Here is a 14,133-nt window from a genome sequence, read left to right on the forward strand (position 1 = left end):
TTTTACCACTTGACCAAATGTTTTCAACTGGTTTTGGAGGACATTTTTCTAAACTACTTAACTTTATGCTTTCTTAAAAGTATAGATTATAATGTGACTTTTTTTTCAATGACTCAAAATGAGCATTACAGCAATCAGTAATTATGTTAAGTTCTAATTGGTATGTTTCCTTTTTCTCATTTTCATTTCTAGGGGTCACCTGTTTCTTCTAGGGTCTGTGTACTTGCATCATGTAGCTTTCTGCCTTCTAATGTAGCATTTCTAATCTGCTGAACTGTGAGAATTCAGGTGACTAAGACACTTAGTTAGCCTTGTGTGTAAATGATGAGAATATTCCTCCGTTCCACAAAATACTAAAATTTTAGTATAAGGGATTTGAGCAGTTATTTCAAGATTTAGGAGTTTAGTTTCTCCCCTTCCTTCCTTCCTTCCTTGCTTCCTTCCATGTTTATTTATTGAGAGAAGGAGAGACAGAGAGACAGACAGAGCTTGAGTGGGGAAGGGGCAGAGAGAGAGGGAGACACAGAATCCGAAGCAGGCTCCAGGCTCTGAGCTGTCAGCACAGAGCCTGATGTGTGTCTCGAACTCACTTATTGAGAGATCGTGACCTGGGCCTGAGCTGAAGTCGGACACTTAACCAACTGAGCTACCCAGGTGCCCCAGGTATTTCTTTTCTTTATTTCCTGGTTCTCAAAGGCTCTAATAACGATCGATGTTTCCAGAAAAACAGAGAATAATTTGCTGGTATAGAAAGAACCACATTACAAAAGATTTTGAGGGTACAATTACTTGCTATTAATGAAGGCAATTACAAATTTCCTAATTATCTCTAGTTGGTAAGATTTTATTAATTTTCCTAACAATAACAGTAATATTTAACATTAGCAAATGGTTACTGTGTTTTTTTTAACACTTTATCTATTTGTGTAGTTTATTTAATGCTTATATAAAGCTTATTCTTAGATCAGATACTCTATGAACTATATACATATGTTAACTTATTAAATTCCATGAATATTTACATGCATATACTCATTCCCTTCTCAAAACTATTATTTTTGTTGTTGTTTATTTACTTTTTGTATTTATTTATCTTTTTGTTTTTGAATAGGAACATAGGATTTATTGAATGCTGCAAGTTGATTTACTGCATATACAAACATCATGTGGGAACAGTGCAAAACCATACACATCACTTTGTCAACTAAAATTAAGGTAGCAACATGAGTAGACAGGGAAGTATGTTGCAAGTTTAATGGCTCCTCCTATCACCACCTAACTCTTCTGGCAAGTTTTACAAGCAGAGGTTCTCACCCTCTGAATCAGGATACATTGTTTCATGGTCTTGGATAAAAGTCATATCACAAGTAATCTGTTGCCAATAATATAGAAATTGATGTGCATTTCAAAGAAATTAGAGCCGTTTCATGTTTATCACTATAAGTCCATCTTGCTCCCAATTTGCATGCTTTTCTTTTTCTTAAATTATTTTTAATTCCAGTATAGTTAATAAACACTGTTATGTTCATTCCAGGTGTACCATATAGTGGTTCAACAATTCCGTATATTACTCAGGGCCCCTCAAGAGAAGTGTGCTCTTAATCCCCTTCACCTATTTCACCCATCCCCCAACCTACCTCCTCTCTGGTAACCATTAGTTGGTTCTCTATAGTTAAGACTCTGTTTTTTGGTGTCTCTGTTTTCCTTTGTTTTGTTTCTTAAATTCCACATATGAGTGAAATCTGACAGTATTTGTCTTTCTCCGACCAGTTTATTTCCTTTAGTATTATATACTCTGTAGCTCCATCCATGTTGTTACAAATGGCAAGATTTCATTCTTTATTATGGCTAATATTCCATTGGATGGATGGATATATATATATATATATATACCATGTCTTCTTTATCCATCCATTATTTGGTGGACACATGGCTCTTTCCATAATTTAACTCTTGTATACAATGCTGCTATAAACATAGGGGTGCACGTATCCCTTCAGGTTAGTGTTTTCATATTCTTTGGGTAAATACCCAGTAATGGAATTACTGGAGTATAGGGGTAGGTTTGTTTTATTTTTTTATTTTTTTGAGGAACCTCCAAACTGTTTTCCATAGTGGCTGCACCAGTTTGCATTCCCACCAACAGTGTAAGATGGTTCCTTTTTCTCCACATTCTCACTAATGCTTGTTGTGTCTTGTGTTGTTGATTTTTGCCATTCTGACAGGTATGAGGTGATATCTCATAGTAGTTTTGATTTTCATTTCCTTGATGATAAGTGATGTGGAGCATCTTTTCTTGGGTCTGTTGGATACCTGGACGTCTTCTTTGGAGAATATCTATTCATGTATTCTGCCCTTTTTTTAGTTGGACTATTTGTTTTTTGCGTGTTGAGTTATATAAGTTCTTTATGTACTTGGGGTACCAACCCTTTATTGGATATGTCATTTGCAAATACCTTCTCCCATTCCATGGGCTGTCATTTAGTTTTGTTCATTGTTTGCTTTGCTACACAGGAGCTTTTTTTATTTTGAGGTAGTCCCAATAGTTTATTTTTGCTTTTGTTTCCCTTGCCTCAGGAGATGTATCTAGGAAGATGTTGTTCAAGACTATTATTCTCAATTTATAGATGGAGAAACTGAGCCTCTGAGAAGTTTTATCAGATGCTCAAGGTCTAACAGCTATTTAGTGGTAGAACCAGTACCTAAAGGCAGGCTGTATATCTCTAAGAATATGATTTTATACCAAAAGCACTCAGACAGACAGCCAGAAATCCAAATACAAGCCATTTGCTCTTGGAATCTGAATTCAATGTTATTCAGTCTAATGGCTCAGGACAAAAATAGTGTAAGCTTCTTACTGGCAAAAAAAAAAACAAAAACCTGAGAAATTTGCCATTTCAAAGGAAACGAAGAGAGTTTGGATGTTATTCTTATGAATGTAAAGCATCCACTTTCACCTGCTGATTTGCCTTTATTTAGCTCCTAATCTGGACTATAGGACCTCGCATACCAGTTTTCTCAGTGCTGTAAGTTTTCTCAGTACTGTAATGAGAATCAAGCACAGGGGCTGGGGGCGCCTAAGTAGCTCAGTCAGTTGGGTGACCAGCTCTTGGCTCAGGTCATGATCTCATGGTTTCGTGGGTTTGAGCCTGCTGTTGGGCTCTGTGTTGGTAGCGAGAAGCCTGCTTGGGATTCCCTGTCTCTCTGCCCCTCCCTGACTTGCACTGTCTCAAAAATAAACAAACTTAAAAAAAGAAAAGAGCACAGGTTCTGGAATCAGATTACTTGGCTCAGATATATATTCTATTGTTTGATCTTGGGGAATATAAATCATCTGAGAGGTTTCCTCCTTTGTGAATTGATAATATAGAATAGTACCTATCCCATAGGATTATTTTAAGAGTCAAATGAAATAATAGTTCTTAGCAGAAAGCATGGCATGTATTAATTGCTCAATAAATGCATGTTACATTATCACCATTTTGAAACTATATTTTACACAAAGCTGACACTACAATCAACTCAGTGAAAAAAAAAAGTCTATGTCAGATTTGGAAAATTATGCTTTTCTTTAGTTCCCTCATAAAGAGTCACAGCATATACTATCATAGTAAAAGTGTTTTAAAAGTCTGTCTCAGGAGGGGCACCTGGGTGGCTCAGTTGGTTAAGCGGCTGGCAATTGATTTAGGCTCAGGTCATGATCTCACAGTTTGTGAGCCTGAGCCCCACGACAGGTTCATGAGTTCGGGTCCCTCATGAGGCTCTGTGCTGACCCCACGGAGACTGCCTGGGATGCTCTCCCTCTCTCTCTGTCCCTCCCCTGCTCATGTGCACTTTCTCTGTTTCTCAAAATACATATAACTTAAAAAATAAAAGTCTGCTTCAGGAAACATGTTTAACTTTCTTTAGCTCAATATTTCCCAAACTTCTTGATCCACAGAAGTTGTGTAGATGTGGTATGTGCACGCCCATGTGTGTGTATAAAACGTCTAGCTTACAGAACTCCGTTTTCTTGGGACACATTGCTGGGAAAAGCTGCTTCTCGTTAAAATACCTGAAATGGAAATGACTAGAAACGTGTGAAGTGGGAATTCCAGATCGAATCTTATCAGTAAGGCTCGAATATTGCCGTGCCTGCTGATGGAACAAGGGGACTTGGAACTGAGATTACGTGAACGGGACTCCGTGTGTTCCTAGGAGAAATGCTTTGATTTGACTGTCTGAGCTTGAATCACAGCTACTGTCACTGCCACCATCATTGTCATCATTGCTGCATTATCAGCGCCACCTATTAGAGGTCTCATGTACGTCAAACATGGTGCTGAGGGATCCATTCACCTTTGTCATTCTGTCCTGACAGCCACCCTGTGAGCTAGGCAGCCCAACTCTAATTTTCATATCATGGAACACGGACTTAGGTTAAGCTACGTGCCCAAGATAAGGAGCTAAATACAGAAGACGTTCATAGACTCCTGCCTGTCCTGGAGAGTAGCTTGATTCATTACTAGTGAGGATAATTGCCAGTGTGAGAGTTATAGTAATAGCTCACCTGGGGGTGAGCCAGGATCCATGTGACCAGACATGCCCTCTTAGGAGGTGAATTTCCTCAATAGCAGTACCTTCTGTGTGTGCAGGAGACAAATCCCCTTCGAAGGCCCAGACTGCAGGGAGCCTAAGAGCAGCAGGAGGAAGCAAGGCCCACTTAATGACGGGGATCACTTGGCTGCAGCAGAGCACAGTCTCTTTCTTTTAAATTTCTGAACAGTAGAGCTAAAACTCATCATGCTGCTAACATTAGAGGCTGTTACAGGTTTCCCAGGGTGATGAAAGAACCAGACTTAAACCTAGGAGCCATCATTTAGTACAATACATGGCAGGGACAGATTTATGTGGCCTGCACTACCGATCTGGGCTCTCACCTAATTTTGGCATGGCCTGCGAACTAAGAATGATACACATGTATGTATGTATGTATGTATGTATGTATTTCTTAATATTGGACGGCATCCACACACAATGTTACATTGGCTTCAGGTGTACAACACAGTGATTCAACAATCTGTACATGATGCTGTGCTCACCACAAGGGTAGCTACTGTCTGTCACCATACAGGGCTATTACATTACCATTGACTACATTCCCTATGCTGTACCTTTCATCCCTGTGACTTTTTCATTCCATAACTAGAACCCTGTATCTCCCAGTTTTAATGTTTTTTAATATCTTTACCTGGTTAAATTCGTCTCTTGACCTACAGAGCCTAAAATATATACCATCTGGCCTTAAACAACAAAAAATTTTGCTGATCCCTGATTTATCATTTCACTGATGCTGCCAATTAATGTCTTCAATTAAACAAAAAGAGATGCACCAATTTAGCTTAACAATTAGTATTAAAGGGTAAGTACTATTGTCTGCAGAAAACGTTAGCCATGGCAAGAATCCCAGAGAATGGTCAGTTAGGGCTTTATTGTGGGTTTATGCTGTGTGTTTCAAACCTGATAACCATGATGATTGTACTTCTTCCCATCCTTCCTCCTAATAGTTGATAGGAACTGGGGTGATCGCATGGCAAGTTAAGTAATCAGACTATTTTTTCACGATGGATGAGGGATTTGGATTATAGTTATTATCTGAGTTTGGTTAGATTTTAAGCACAGTTAAATACTCTTTCTCTGTGGGTCAGTCATTTTAAGCATGCATTGAGAGATGAGACAAGATGGTCCCAAAGGGAGAGGGAAATGAGCAGAGAGCAGAAGAGAACCAGGCAGAGAGACTGCTATGTGGTTACTGAGTGATCGCTAGTGACTGCTTTCAATTGCTGCAGGTGGTGATTGGACACTGGAGCTGCTTTCCCATGTGGTATCCACTCACCACGTGCAGAGACTGAGTCCTTGAAATGTGGCGAGTCCAAACTGAATTGCACCGTATGTGCAAAATATACACCAAATTCCAAAAACTCCGTACAAAAAATATAAAATATATCATCAATATTTCATACTTACTCCATGTTGAAATGATAATATTTTGGATATGTTAGGTTAAAATTAATTTTACGTCTTTCCTTTTACTTTAAAAAATGTGCTTACAAGGGGCACCTGGGTGGTGCAGTCTGTTGAGCATTGACTCTTGTTTCGGCTCAGGTAATGATTTCATGATTTGCGGGTTTGAGCCCCATATCGGGCTCCGCGCTAACAGCGCGGAACCTGTTTGGGATTCTCTCTGTTTCCCTCTTTCTCTGCCCTTCCCCTGCTTGTGCTCTCTCTTTCTCTCTTAAAGTAAATAAATAAACTTGAAAAAATAAAAAATGTACATACTAGAAAATTAAAAAAATTTAAATACATTTTTAAACTGCATGATTAATGTACAAAATATCTCCTCTTCCCTCAAGAAACAGTATCATACCTAAAACACACTTTGATGAACACTGGATATGAAAACAGGGGTGCCTAGGTGCCTCAGTCATTTCAGCTGCCACTCTTGATTTCGGCTCAGGTCATGATCTCATGGTTGTGGGTTTGTGCCCCCGTCAGGCCCTAAGCTGACAGCAGGGAGGCTGCTTGGGATTCTCTCTCTTTCTCTCTCTCTGCCCCTCCTCTGTTCGTGCTTGCTCTGTCTCTCTCAAAATAAACATTAAAAAAAGAGAAAATACTAATTGACACTATACAAATTGATTGAATAGAAGTGAACACAAATACTCTTTAATTTTACATATGCTAAGAATATATCATAGCATGGATGCTGTGAAGAAAAATGTTTGCATTTATTTTTAAATTCAGATTCCTCTGGTTGTTGTTCACTGAGAGACCTTAGGAGTAAAAAGGCAATCAGATTACCACCAAAGAAAATGTCTGGCATGTTCTTGATGCCTCCTCTCCACCTGAGTGAATGTATCACTGCAGTTTAGGCCTGGTGAATCAAGAAGATGGCTTTTTAGTAGTGACGCTTTTAGTATCAAATAGTACTGTCTGAGAAATTTTAGTTTCTCCTTCCTGGGAGATACTATTTTGTCATGGCATATTGTTTTTCAGGGCTGCCCATCACAGAATCCTGTGCCATAACTGAAGAATTTAGTTGCATTCTTTCTACAACATCTGAAATCCCATTTGATAGTATTAATATCATCAGCCATTTCATCAGTAAGTAGAGGCAAACTCATTCTTTCACTGGGGAAACAATCCATCCCAAGGTTTATCTTGTTTGCATCGTAATTTACTTCAACTAAATCTTGTAATCGAGGACATGGAGCATCTTCTATGCTGTTCCCATTTTCAGGAATAGTTCAAAGCAGTCTCCTTATTGATATGTTCAGTTTTGGTATTTGGAGAATCAGGATTCTGTGGTGATACAGCTACTTTGATTCTAATACTATTGCTTATACTCTCCAATCCTCTCTTTTTTCTTTTGCCGAAGCTAGACCAAGTTGGTTGTAATTAATACAAAGAGATCCTTGGTGAAACAATGAGCCCTTTCAATATGCCCAGCTTAAGGTGTATATCTCATGGACTGTGAAGAATTTGTCAAATGAGGCAACATATCTCATGTGTCATTCCTTAATACTGCATCAAATAATTGTATTTATTTTCTTTTTAAATGTTTATTTATTTATTTTTGAGAGAAAGAGAGCATGAGTGGGGTTAGGAGCAGAGAGAGGGAGAGAGAGAATCCCAAGCAGGCTCCCTGATGTCAGCATAGAGCCCAACATGGGGCTTGGACTCAACGAACTGTAAGAGCATGACCTGAGCCAAAATCAAAAGTCAGTGCATCAAATAATTATAAAAGCTGCCATTTATAGGTTATTTACATTGGGTCATATGTTATGCTTCATGCTGTTTAACTTAAATTCAATATCCTCCAAATTACAGAAGAGAAAATGGAGGCTTTGCGGCTATTACATCATTTGCCTACAACTCATAAGTGGTGGAGTTGTTTGCATGATAAGTCCTGGGCTTTTGACCATTAGACTATCTTAGTTATGAGTCGATGGTGTTTGTGCCAGTGATTGGGTTGTGCTGGGATTGCATTGACTTGGTGAACACGTATAAGGCATATACCGGGCAGAAACGGTCTAAGACCTCCCTAGGGGAGGAAATAAGTGAGAGGGTGGCTGAAATAAGAACAAAAATTACTCCTTGCTTCCCTCTTCACTGCTCTGTGTCATCAGGAGCTTACATAGGATATCAAGTCCTTGCTTTTTCCACTGTGCCCCTTCTAGAAAAACCAGACTCTGCAATCTCTGCAATAAATATTGGAGTAATGTAACCCATCGGGAGGCCTGGAGAGACTGCAATACCTTGGGAATATGCCGTCAGACGGAGCTTCTGTGAGCTGTGGCAGACTGGGACTCCCTCTGGTCAAGGTATGGCCTCACAATTTCCTGTTTTCCTGGCTGCTGCCTCTGCTGCTGCACTCACATTAGATGGACTCCCTAGAGGTGATCTCTTCCCAGTGCTCCGACAGGGACCCTATTCTCCAAGCAAAGTTAATTCACATCATATGGGGGGAACAAATTACTCCCAGATAGTGGTTTATTTTCTTTGGCTCTTCATAGGATCAGACCCGATAATAAAAATCTTAATAATGATGATAATGATGCTGTAGAAATGCAAAGTCTTCAGACTGTTATTTTTGCAGAAGACCATTTAATAATTCTAATTTTGCTGCGTATTTCTATTGGCCAGGCAATTGTTTCGTTTTCCCTCATCATATTCTTTTGTCATTGGGATATTGAGTTTCCAGATGCTTAGTGTACTCTGTGCCTAATTATCTACTGAAATAATTATATTAACTATGCTATCACTTGAAAAATAATGGAAAAGTTTTAAAAGTAAAAGAAGAGTGATAAGATTATATTGAATGGCATTTTTAATCTTTAGAAATGCATATTGTTAGATGACAAGTGGAAACCATCACAAAAAATGAAGCAAATGCTTCCTGGTACTGTGTAAATGGTCTTGTAAAAGACACAGACATCCCTTCTGTTAACCTTCTTGATCCAACCCATGATAATGACACTGTCATGGAAGGAAACACCCTCCCTGGAACCAGGCAAAATTTGTAAGAAATGCCTCTAGAGTCTCCTCACACATCTGTTATATCTGCCTTGAGCACATATTAGCAGAATACAATCCAAGAAAATCCTCAGCAACCCCAAGGAATGCCCTTTTATGCTGCTTCTGCAGACCTGTCCTTCCAGAAACCATCCACTACTTTGGATTGTTCTTAGTCCACTCCCTCCGGAAAAACACGAGACAGCATTCTGCTTTATAACTGCTCAGATTCTTCTCCTCCAGTTCTGCAGCCAGAGCCTATATATGTTTAACATGCTAAGTGGGATCAGCCCCCTGAATCCCGAATGAATATTTCATGATGTCCAGAGTGCACTTTTGTGAGTTTCTGAATTTTCTTTTCTTCCACATATCTGCATTCTTTCTAAGGCAGGTGTGAGGTAGGTGAGTTTAATCATTTTGCAGTGCTTAAGGGATTAAAGGCTTACAGGCTCTCCTTGCAGGCTGGAGTTCCAGTCTTCTTCTCTTTCCTTTTCTCTCCTCCCTCCTACACTGCGCCCATGTCCCCCTCCCCCATGCCTACCCCAGGGCCTTTGGGGCAACTCTGTTGCTTTCTGATTTGACTTTCTTCTGGTAAATGAGTTAAAGTGTGAGTGGAGCCTGGCTCCATATTTCCTGTCTTAAAAGTAAAATCAAACTCTAAAATATTAGCCCACAGGAAGAAGTGACTCCAAAAGCCAGGGCTCACGTTCCACAAGCCTCTGGAGCTCTCATCTGCCCCCAGCACAATGCACTCATAGGGCCTATGGAAGTGAAACTTCCCAAAAAACTGCAGCGGAAGTGGCAGGCAGCTCCTGGGTTGTTTTCCTATTAGAGACAAGGAGTTCTGGTCCCCTGCCATGGCTGTGCAGCCATTTTCAGAGTACATTTGGAAGCCTTTGACCTCTACTGCAGAGAGTAGGCTTTGCAAAAATATAGGTGGCTGAACAAACAAATGGGGAGTGGGCAGGAGGGAAAATCATAAGAGTTTAACAATGTTGATGTTGGTCTTCTGTAAAAAAAAAAGAGGAGGAGGATTTTCCGGTTTTCAGGTTTAGCTCATACCCATAAAGTTAGGAAACTGAATAAAGGAAACAGTTGTTTTTGTGTGTTCTGTTTTTGTTTCCATCAGTGTACCCAGTTTCCATCAGTGCACCCAGTTCCACTGGGTGTGGAAAGCATCTTAGAGACATATATTGTCTGTTCCCTTCATGTCTGCTGGCTGACTCAGACCCAGTTTCCACATTGTCTGCGTTGCCCTTTAGTGATTCAGTGTTGCTTGAACACAGGACCTACCTTGGGCCCTAAGTTTTGCTGATGAATCCCAGGACTCTTTAAACTTTACAAATTGTTTAACCTAATCTAAAAAAATCTGCAAACTTGTTGTTTGAGTTTCAGGCCTTATAAAAATAGTGCAGTTCATACTGGAGTGAACTACAGTGCTCCAATCTGGACACACAGGGACTACCACTTCCCCTTGGCCGCCCAGAGAAGCCTACTTCAGCCCCGCCATATCCTTGAAACTCCCTCCTCCCATTATTCAAAACAAGGCTTAAAAGAGTTTCTTTTTATGTAGACCTTTCTCAATAAATATTTATTGACTTGGCTAGTAAAAAAATTAGTTTCATAGGAACGTACTCCTCCCAAATAACATATCTGGTCTTTACTGGATCCTTCCATGCCTCAGTCCCATGGTGTAATTTATAGTGAGATCTTTATGGCCCATGAAAGCCCACTGGGAGAGTATCCTTGAGACCTGGAACAGCTTTTTCATCGTTGGCAAAACTTAGCAGAAAGAAGGTTTCCAATTCTTTTTCTGCAGAAGGGAAGTCCCATTTTGCGTAATGGACTATAACCTTTGTCTTCTGATATAATTAAAAGTGAATGACGTGACTGCTTGTGTGGTTTGATTTTAATGAACTAAACACAAGATCAACTATTATTCATACAGTTTTATATCAAATTCTCAGGCCATTTACACTGGCCACACCCATTGCTTAGCTCAGTGAGGCTAGCTAACCCCAGTGATAAGGTTCAGAAACATAAACACTCTAAATCCCAGTCTCAAATCAAACTCCATATAACACAGGGTTGGCAGAATGGATCAACAAGTATCCTGTGATTGGGAGATTCCTAAATTGCTAAAACAATTCCCTCTGTGCTGTAGGTATATCAGATAAGATAAATAATACATGGAAGTTCTGAAGTAGAAGAAAACAAAAAACAACAAAGCAAGGAATGCATTGTTGGGGTGTGTGTGTGTGTGTGTGTGTGTGTGTGTGTGTGTGTGTGTGTGACAGCAGATACCATACATGATGATTCTAAGATCCTTTATTTTTTCAAATTTTAAAATCTTAGAAATTGGGTTTTATCATAGAATCACTGTACTATCAAAGTACTGTTTCATTTTTCCTGTCTTAGGAGCACATAAAATAATCAGTCAGTCTTGCAACAGAACAGAGTAGAAAATCCTGGAAGAGGGTGAAGTAAACGAGATGGTAGCATAGCCAGGTCCAAGAGAGATGGCCAACAGAGAGTGGTTTTTGTCATCTGAGACTCATAGTGTTTTGCTATTCCATTGCCAAATCTGATTTACTCCCACCCTATAGCAACAATGGTTACTGTCCACACACACACACGCACAAAACTTCTATTATTTAATAATATAAGGTTGTTGCAGGAAACAACAGGTTGTTGTGACAATGCAAGAGAGGACCATACCTCCCAGGGCCATCTTTATCCCCTCCTTGCATTCAGAAGAGAACATGTGATTTTTTTTTTAAGTTTATTTATTTATTCTGGGATGTGGGAAGGGGCAGAGAGAGAATCCCAAGCAGGCTCTGCACTATCAGCACAAAGCCTGATGCAGGGCTTGATCCTGTGACATCATGACCTGAGCCCAATGCTTAACCAAGTGAGCCACCCAGTGCCCTGAGAACATGTGATTTTTCCCCCTTAAAATATGAGCGCACGTACTGATTATCTCATCTAGAAAAGAGTCTTTAAGAAGAAGGTGTATCTTCTCCACAGCTTTCTTTTTCCTTTCATTTGTTGGGTATAGACAGTGCTAATGAAAGCCTAGGGCATCAGAGAGCCAAGTGATGTGAAGTTCCTGGGTGTCCATAACATCAAGTCAGGAATAGCTACCTTCCAGCCATGATGAGCTTTCTGGGATTATTGCACAAGAAACGGATAAACTTCTGCTGTGTTTGAGACACTGTATGATTTTGGATCTATTTGTTACAGCAGCTTCACGTTACTTCAAGATACTAAATACAGAGTAGGAAATCAGAAGTTAGATGAAGATGAGAGTTGAGGAGGAGGCTTAATTGTTTTTGCAATGTTTAGCCAAAAGAGGGGAAGAAGAACATTGAGGAGGTCCTGATATGTCTAAAAGCATTTGAAAGGCAGTTCTAAAGTAAAAGAGATGAGAATTTTCTGTAAGTCCAAAGGGCTCACCTATGAACAAGTAGAAGTTAGAGAGGCAGGTTACAGCCTAATTTAGCAAACACATTCTAACCATTTTCTGTATTCCAAATGGCTTTGCCAAATAGCAACCCCCTGGTACTAATCTTTTTCGGCTGAAGTTGGATGAACGTCTAAAGGCGTGTGCTTTAGGCAGGGTTCAGAAGTGATGATCTCTAAGGCAGCACTCCTTTCTAAGTGTCCATGTGAGGATGTTACGCATTTGTAAGTGGCATTAAGCTATGACAGAATGGATGTTAGAATGGAGGCAGTCTTCTTAGCAAAGATCAGAATCTTCTGTTGGAAATATGCTGATAGACAAACAAAAGGAATGGATAGTTTCACATTTTCTTGATTAGATGGGCTTATTTCTAAGTTAGGAACATATATGGGAAATTATTAGGAAATCATTCAGTCAATACACATTTACTAAGCACTTGGTATATGTCTGACACCACCTTATGCAAGTACAGGGCATGGCTCCTGTTCTCAAGGACGTTATGATCTATGAGGGGAGACAGGGTGTATTCACTTTTGAATATTCATTATTATCTTCTGTAAGATCACCAGAGCAAGTGGAAGAAGCCAGAAAGACAGCCTGCTAGAGGGGAAGAAGCCCAGCATTTGGAGCCAGAAGAGCAAGATTCAAGGTCCTTTTCTGCCTCCTATTGGCTATGAGATGTTTTCTAACTCTTTCATCTTTTTGATGCTCAGTTAAAATCTTTTTATAATCAACTAATACCTTTTAAAATTTGGAAGAATTTACAACTTTATAACACTTAGTGAACGTTAGCCATTACCTCTGAACTCAGAGAACAACTGTTAGTAATTTTAGTTATTCTCTTCCAAAAATATTAGGCATATGTAAACCAGACTATTTTAATATCTAGAGATTTGGACTTATAATGATTTCAACCCCAAAGATGAGGATAATAAGGCAGACACATGTGAAAGGAAGGAAGATTATAGCTAGAGAGCACAGAGAAGATCTGAGCAGGTAATCCTGGGCTACAAACAGTTCCATGAGGAGGAAGCCTCATGGGGAGAAAGGGCTGGGGAAGCAGTGCCACGACTCTGTTTATATTTAAAAGATGAAAAGATGAAAGAATGAGTCAGCCTCTTGCAGAATCTTAAGAATTCAGAAAGGGAGTGTAAAGGAAAAACTCTTTGCCACCTTTCTATGTAGGAAAAATTCAGTTCTTCCCTAAATCAGTTATTTCTTCCCTGCTATGTCTTTCTTCACTGGGTATCTCCTTCCCCCAACTTTTTAAAGTGAAGTATAATTAATGTAGTCTTGTATTAATTTCAGATGTATAACAATTCAAAAGTTGTATATATTACTCAGTGCTCGTCATGATAAGTGTACTCTTAACCCCTTTTATCTATTTCACACATCCCCCTACCCACATCTCCTCTGGCAACCATCAGTTTTTTCTCTTGTGTTTAAGAGTCTGTTTTTTACGGGGTGCCTTGGTGGCTCACTTGGTTAAGCCTTCAATTCTTGATTTTTGGCTCAGGTCTTGATCCCAGGGTCGTGGGAACTAAGTGACAGCCAATAAACTGTCAGGCTCTGTGCTGAGCAATGAGCCTGTTTGGGATTCTCTCGCTCTCTCCTTCTGT

The sequence above is a fragment of the Prionailurus viverrinus genome, chromosome D1 (assembly GCF_022837055.1).
Source record: "Prionailurus viverrinus isolate Anna chromosome D1, UM_Priviv_1.0, whole genome shotgun sequence".
In the NCBI taxonomy this organism is placed as follows: domain Eukaryota; kingdom Metazoa; phylum Chordata; class Mammalia; order Carnivora; family Felidae; genus Prionailurus; species Prionailurus viverrinus.